Source organism: Triticum dicoccoides, chromosome 4B, assembly GCF_002162155.2.
Source record: "Triticum dicoccoides isolate Atlit2015 ecotype Zavitan chromosome 4B, WEW_v2.0, whole genome shotgun sequence".
Taxonomy (NCBI): domain Eukaryota; kingdom Viridiplantae; phylum Streptophyta; class Magnoliopsida; order Poales; family Poaceae; genus Triticum; species Triticum dicoccoides.
In genome coordinates this window covers 647,364,696-647,372,102 of record NC_041387.1, presented here as the reverse complement: position 1 = coordinate 647,372,102, position 7,407 = coordinate 647,364,696, and positions in this window count along the sequence as shown.

Here is a 7,407-nt window from a genome sequence, read left to right as displayed (position 1 = left end):
CCCAATTTTTTTCATCACTCGGAATGGCCCATAGAACTTGGTTGTGAGTTTAATGACTTGCCTGAGTCCAAAAGAAGCCATTCTATACGGTTGCATTCGTAAGTAGACCATGTCCCCCACTTTGAATTTTCTCTCAGATCTGTTGATATCAGCATATTTCTTCATCCTCTCTTGGGCTTGTTGTAAGTTGTGCTTGAGCTGGCGCAGGGTGTTCTGTTTGTCACTTAGGAAATCTTTTGCTTGAGCATCAGACGGGCCGGGGATAGCCACTTCACTGATCATAGGTGGATCATAGCCATAGAGAGCTTTGAATGGTGTTTCTCTTGTTGCAGTATGGTAAGAGGTGTTATACCACCATTCAGCTAGTGGAAGCCAGGCTGCCCATTTCTTTGGTTCTTGAAATGCCATACATCGTAAGTATGACTCGAGACATTGATTCACCCTTTCCGATTGTCCATCTGTTTGGGGGTGATGTGCAGTGCTCATCTTCAACTCAATTTTCATAGCTTTAAAGATTCCTTGCCACATATTGCTTGTAAAAAATTTGTCCCGATCAGTGATAATGCTGACAGGAGTTCCATGTAACCTGAACACAGTGTCCACAAAGGCTTGTGCCATAGTGTGAACAGTATATGGGTGTGATAATGCTATGAAGTGAGCATATTTGGTGTACCTGCCCACTACCACCAGAATAACTTCCTTCCCTTGGGATTTGGGCAATCCTTCAATAAAGTCCATTGTGATATCTGTCCAAGCTTGTGTTGGGAGAGGCAGTGGCTCTAATAGGCCTGGGTAGTGGCAGTGTTCTGCCTTGGCTCGTTGGCATATTGCACATTCAGAAATGAATTTATGGACCTCCTTTTTCATTCCAGGCCAGTAGAATATCCTTTTTATCCTCTGATAGTTAGCCACCATACCAGAGTGACCACCTATAGCAGATGTGTGGAATGAATTGATGATTTGCTGCCTGACATGATCCTCTTTGCCAATATAAATTCTCCCTTTGTATCTCAATATTCCTCCTGATAAGGTGTATTTGGAATTTGGATCAGGTGCAATAGTGAGTTGCTGCAGGAGTTGTTTGCAATGGTCATCTTGCTCATAGCTCTTTTCCACCGCCTCAATCCAAAGGGGGGTGAAAGTTGTAATTGCCATGAGTGAATTATCCTTCCCACTCAGGGCATCCGCAACTTTGTTTTCTCTCCCTTTCTTGTATTCTATGGAATAGTTAAATTCCAAGAGTTTGAGTAATAGTTTGTGCTGGAGTCCCTCGGAAACTTTCTGCTCAGTAATGAACTTGAGGCTTTTCTGATCAGTCTTGCTAATTAATTCCATGCCATGGAAGTAGTGTCTCCACTTCTTTAAGGCCTCCAGAATTGCTAGAGCTTCCTTCTCATAAGTAGACATAGCAGCGGCTTTAACTCCCAGAGTTTTGCTGAAATATGCAAGTGGTCTACCACTTTGCATTAGCACTGCTCCTATTCCCTGCCCACTTGCATCGGTTTCTAAGACAAACTTGTCTTTGAAATTAGGAAGTGCCAACACTGGTGCAGAAGTCAGTTTGTGTTTAAGCATGTTAAATGCTGCTGTTTGCTCTTCAGTCCAGTTGAAAGAGTTCTTTTTTAGCATATCATGTAATGGCCTACATATGAGACCAAAGTTGGGCACAAACCTTCTGTAATAACCACCATTCCCAAAAAACTCCTCAGCTGTGTGATGGTTTTTGGCAAGGGCCAGGTCTTGACAGTGAGAATTTTATTTGGGTCTGTGGCAACTCCTTCTGAAGATATTATATGGCCCAAGTATTCCACCTGGGGGGCAGCAAATACACACTTGCTCATCTTAGCATAAAGTTGCTGCTCTCTGAGAATTTGAAGTGTTTCTCTGAGGTGTTGGATATGCTCTTTGAGAGTTTTGCTGTAGACTAATATATCATCAAAGAATACCAAGATAAATTTCCTGATGTGCCTTTTGAAAATGAAATTCATGAGTGCCTGAAAGGTTGCTGGTGCATTTGTTAAGCCAAAAGGCATAACCAAGTACTCAAAATGGCCCAGGTAAGTAGTGAAAGCAGTTTTATGGATATCTTCATTCATCATCCTTATTTGGTAATATCCAGATCTCAGATCCAACTTTGTGAAAAAAACTGGCCCCATGCAGCTCATCTAGCAAGTCTTCAATAATGGGTATTGGAAATTTATTCTTGGTGGTCTGGTCATTTAATTTTCTAAAATCAGTGCATAACCTCCAGGTGCCATCTTTCTTTTTAACAAGCAGTGCTGGCGCTGCATACGGGCTATCACTAGGTCGGATTATGGAAGCCTCCAGCAATTTCTTAATTTGCTGCTCCATCTCTTCTTTTTGCTGGTGGGGCACTCTGTAGGGTCTAAGATTAGGGGGTTCAGAACCTTGCTTTAGGGGGATTGCATGGTCAAATTCCCTCTCTGGTGGCAACCCTGTAGGTGTCTCAAATACATCCTGAAATTCTTCCAACACTTGCTGTATTTCAGGGTGAACCACAGTGTCAGTGTCAGCTGTTTTAGACATAGGAAATAGAAGGTATCCTTCTGTGATCTTGGATTGAATGGACATCAACTTGGACACTGTAATTGGTGGAATTCCTTTTGCAAATGTGTTGTCTTGGAGTGTGACAGACTTTTTCCTCTTCTAGTTGATGGTCATTAATCTTTCATCGAAGTCCAGAGATATCGGGCTGTGCTCCAACAACCAATCACATCCTAGGATGATATCATATCCCTTGAGAGGGAGGAGTTTGAAATCATTGGCGAACTGATGGTTTTGGATGTTGTAACAAGCAGCAGGTATGTGGGCTCCAGTTTGCAATTTTCCTCCTCCAGCTATGTGTACTGGTTGTAAATTGTTCTTTGTTATGGTGCAATTTGTTTTGGTTGCGAACGACATGTCAATAAAGGTGTTGGTGCTCCCAGAGTCTACTAGGGCCAAGGCTCTTTTTCCACCAATATTGACCCATAAGGTGAATGTGGCCGCTGTGCTTTTTCCTTTGATAGCTTGCATGGAAATGAGCATAAGTTGTTCTTCCTCAGTAGGAGAAGTGGCTGGTTGCTCAGTGTTATTGGGGTTGTCTGTGTTCTGCAATTGCTCTTCCCAGTCAGTTTGTACTTCTTCCTCCGCTGCCAGTAAGTTCAATGTTTTATATTGGGCACATTTATGTCCCAGGAACCATCTTTGTCCACAATATCTGCACTGTCCCGGTTCTTTATATCTAGCCTCTGGTCTAGTCCCAGTTTTATCTGGTAGTTTGTTAGGCACATTTTCTGGCAATCTGGGCTTGGACAGGTAAGTATTATTTGTTGTGCTTCTCTGGGAAAACCCAGAGGTTTGATATCTTTTCCCTTGTGCTGCATTAGCTCCCAACTCCATATCTCTAGCAGTCTCCACTGCATCATATAGTGTGGCTGGCTTGAATGGCTTCAGATAATGCTTGATTTCTTACCTTAGTCCATTGATGTAACACTTGACATAGTATTGCTCATTGACGTCAGGATTTTCTTTTTTATAACAAGCCATTTTCTCTTCGAATCTGTCAGTGTATTCTGTGACAGAGCTAGAGCCTTGTCTGATTGAGTTGAAGTTTGCTACTGCCTCATATGAACTGGTGGTTGAGAACCTTTTGCACAGGGCTTTGCAAAAGGAGTCCCAGGTGGGATTGGATTGCAGGATACCTGAATTTCTAAGCCAGGTGTCAGCTTTCCTGTGACGTACATTTGGGCATAGTCAAACTTTGCATTTTCAGGTATGAACACCATGGAGAAATATTTTTCGGTGAGCCTCAACCACTCCTGGGGGTTTGAGCCATCAAATCTTGGAAAATCCATTTTTGGTGCTTTAGCAATTGATTTATAGAATTGGGCCTCTTTATCAAATCCGAGAGGCATGTCCTCTCTGTTGGGAAACCCCCCCCCCCCTCCTCTCTGGTTGTATGCATTTTGAGCAGGTATCTGCTGGTGGTGTTGTGGCTGTTGATATGGGGCAGGCACTTGTTGTTGGAATTGTGGCTGCCGATATGGAGCATGCACTTGTTGTTGGAATTGTGGTTGCTGGGGTGGTGGGGGATAACAAGGTTGGGGCGGGGTATGATGTGGTGGAGGTTGAGGGTGTGTATAAGGAGGTGGTGGCTGATTACAAGGTGGGTAGTTATGTGGTTGGTTGTGTTGCTGATATGGATACTGTGGTTGTCCTTGGGTTGCAGGGTATAGGGATGTTGTGTAGAAATGGTTTGGGTAATTGCTGGGTATTTGGGGTGGGTGTTGTGGGAAAAAGGGTGGGTTATGGGGGTATTGGGATTGTTGGTTCATAGTCCAAGGGGGGTACTGCTCCTGGTATGCATTTGGTGGCGTGTGAGGCATCTGTGGCATGTGGTAAGCCTGAGGTTGCTCCCATTGTGATGTCTCCTGCTCCCAGTATTCAGGCGCTTCCTCCATATGTGCCTGCAACTCCTGTAGTGACTCCAGGGGCTCATACCTGACAGCATCCCTTGTTTGATCTGGTCGTCTTCTCCAGTGTGGTGGCTCTGTGTGCCACAACACCGTTTCTGCCTGATCTGGGTTGGGTTGGGTTTGGGGTTTCTGTCCTGCTTCTGTTTCCCTTCCTCCTTCACCGGTTCTTGGTGGAGTGCTAGGCGTCCGATTTTCCTTCAGCAATGATTCCATTCTTTTCATGGTTTCATTCAGGGCAGTGACTTGCTCTTGCATCCCATCCACCTTGCTACTGATTTCCTCTGTCCTTGCCCCGACTTGATCCAGATCGAGCTTCATGGCGGCCACCTCTTGAGCGTCCGCCTTCTCTTCTTGGGTCTTCGATTTCACCATCGAACTGCAAGAAAGGTCCAGAATTTTACCACGGAACAGGTCCGGAACCCTTCCTTGTCACAGCCCGCTGCCGCTGCCCGTTGATGCGCCTCCCTTGGCGCACGAACCTGCCTGGATCACGGGATTTTACTGCTGTAACATTGAGCCCAGCAACCGCATCTCAAGCTACAGATCTGCGCCCGAATTTGTCTACCGCCGCCTACGCCTCCACGAACCAGATCACCGCCGAGGATCGATGGCTACTGATACCAATTGTCAGATCCCAACATGGATCTACAGCTCGAACTGACTCCCGATGTGGAGTACCCTCGATCAGTGGGGAATTTATCTACTATAACTACTAAAACTAAGAACAGAAGGGAAAGTAGCTAGGTATTTCTGATATGATTTTTCATTACTCCGCACGCGGCTGGGCGTGGGTTTATATAGTCACTTACAACTGAAAGTTACAGCACCGACAGTTACAGTAAACAGTAAAGGAGCAGCCACGGGTAGAAAGCTACAGGGTCTGTCAGAGCCGTTGGATCAGGCAAGATCGCGCTAGCCGTTGGATCTCCCATATGACTGAAGCGATATCTGAACTTACACTTCGTCAGTTAACTTGGAATCTGACAAGGGGCCAGGGAGATGCTCGCCGGAGAGAAACCAGTGCCGCCGTCGGATTTGAGAGAGAGAGAGAGAGAGAGAGAGAGAGAGAGAGAGACGGAGGGGCAGAGCAGGTGTGCGGCGACGGCTTGTTCACGAGTTAGGGATAAGGTCACGGACATGGGCCAGCCTTTCTGGTGCAGGACACGTCGTCTTTTCTAGGCGTGCGAACAGGTAAAAGAAATGGGTGGAACAATACGCCTGTGCGGCAGATAGGCGTATCACGGACTGTATTCTCTTCACTAGGCCTGCCACAGCACTGCCACGAATTGACGGGTTCCGAATCCCCAGGCCCAAGCAGACGCACAGGATACCGGCCTGCCTGTAGCGCGGCCACCAAAAGCCCGCACTCAACAATATTGGGCTTTGTTGTGGAGGGCGTCCACCACTGACCCCACACCGATGCTAATAGGTCATCAATGGTGAGAAGGGCGTCCGCCGCTGCTAGGTGATAGTAGCAATTGCGAGCAGACCAAAGCACCACTGGTAGCGCATCCAGGCCAAAAAATATTGTTGTCGTGGCAGTGTTTGTACACATGACTTGTAAAGAGTGAAATACTCAAATAATTATTAACATAGTTGAACCAATCTTTATCCATTTTCAAAGCAGTCATCTATGCTCCATATTTGTTCCACTAGAATGCAAACAAAAATAACAATGTATCATTCATCTTAAGAAACTAGCAACCACTTCATTGCCTTATTCCTGTCCTGCTGCCTGTTTCTAAATTAGGTCAAAGACAACCATCATCTGCAAGTCTTGTGGCCGTTGTTTCGTAGTGTGATTGACACAGGTATGCTAACCCTCAGTCTCTTTCATGTGAGAAACTCCTCACAGCCGGACTCATTGAAGGATATGCGCCCCTCTTTGTCTGTCTTGTACTAACAGTTGTGACGGGCCCTACTCCAAGGCATACAACGGGATGTTCAGAGCGGAAATCACCTTCAAAGAAGATGTAATTTTTAAGACCCCTTTGGATTAAAAGCAAAAAAAATAGCAATTAGATATATCCACAGTGTTAGAGAAAAAAGAACAGAATACTAAAATCATACCATGATGTGTGTGACGATGTTTGTCTTAGTCAAATGGTGCACAAAGGGCACCCCCAGGAAGTTCTCGGTGGGTGGTAGGATCTCCCCGAGATTGCTGGTCTCATTCTCTGTAAGCTTCTTCATTCTTGGAGAGAAATTGGGAGAATCAAATGGATCACCCTCAGTAAGGCTGCTGATATAAAAATCCTTAACCCGGGGACCGCTTCCTTCAACTAAAAACATATATACTCTCCTCTGATGAGTTCATCCTGTAATGTACTTCTCCCATCCATCATCGCATACGAGGTCCCTTTCTTGTTCTTTGTGCACTTCAACTTTGAATGAATGCTCCTCGTTATCCTCAAAGAGCACAGTGCCACATCTTGCATCATCGAACTCCATCCTTACGTTGCATGGGATACACTATGCAACAATATAGAAAAATTGCAGTAAATAATTAATGTAAAGACAATAAAAGAAATACAGATATGTTTACAATTGTATGCTAAAGTTAAAGGTTATTACTATTGATTCTTTGAATCCCTCCTTCAAGTGGAGCCCGGATGACAATCCAGATAACAAGTTGTTTGCATTGTCAAATTTACAGATTTGGCACACCATCATGTTACGCACATGAATCATTTTACCCCTATAGACATTATCAAAAAACCCATTCACATGTATTAAGAACAACATAATTATAAGTCTTTGCCTCTATACAATCATTATCACAAACACCTATCAAGCAAAAGTCTCCAGGTGCACCCCACGTGCCGGCAGCGCGAAGCCCACCCTCATCTGGTGGTGTGAAACCCTACCCACAGCTGGTGACGCGGACCCCCAACCACATACGGTGGCGCCCTGCCCCGATGCCCCTCCT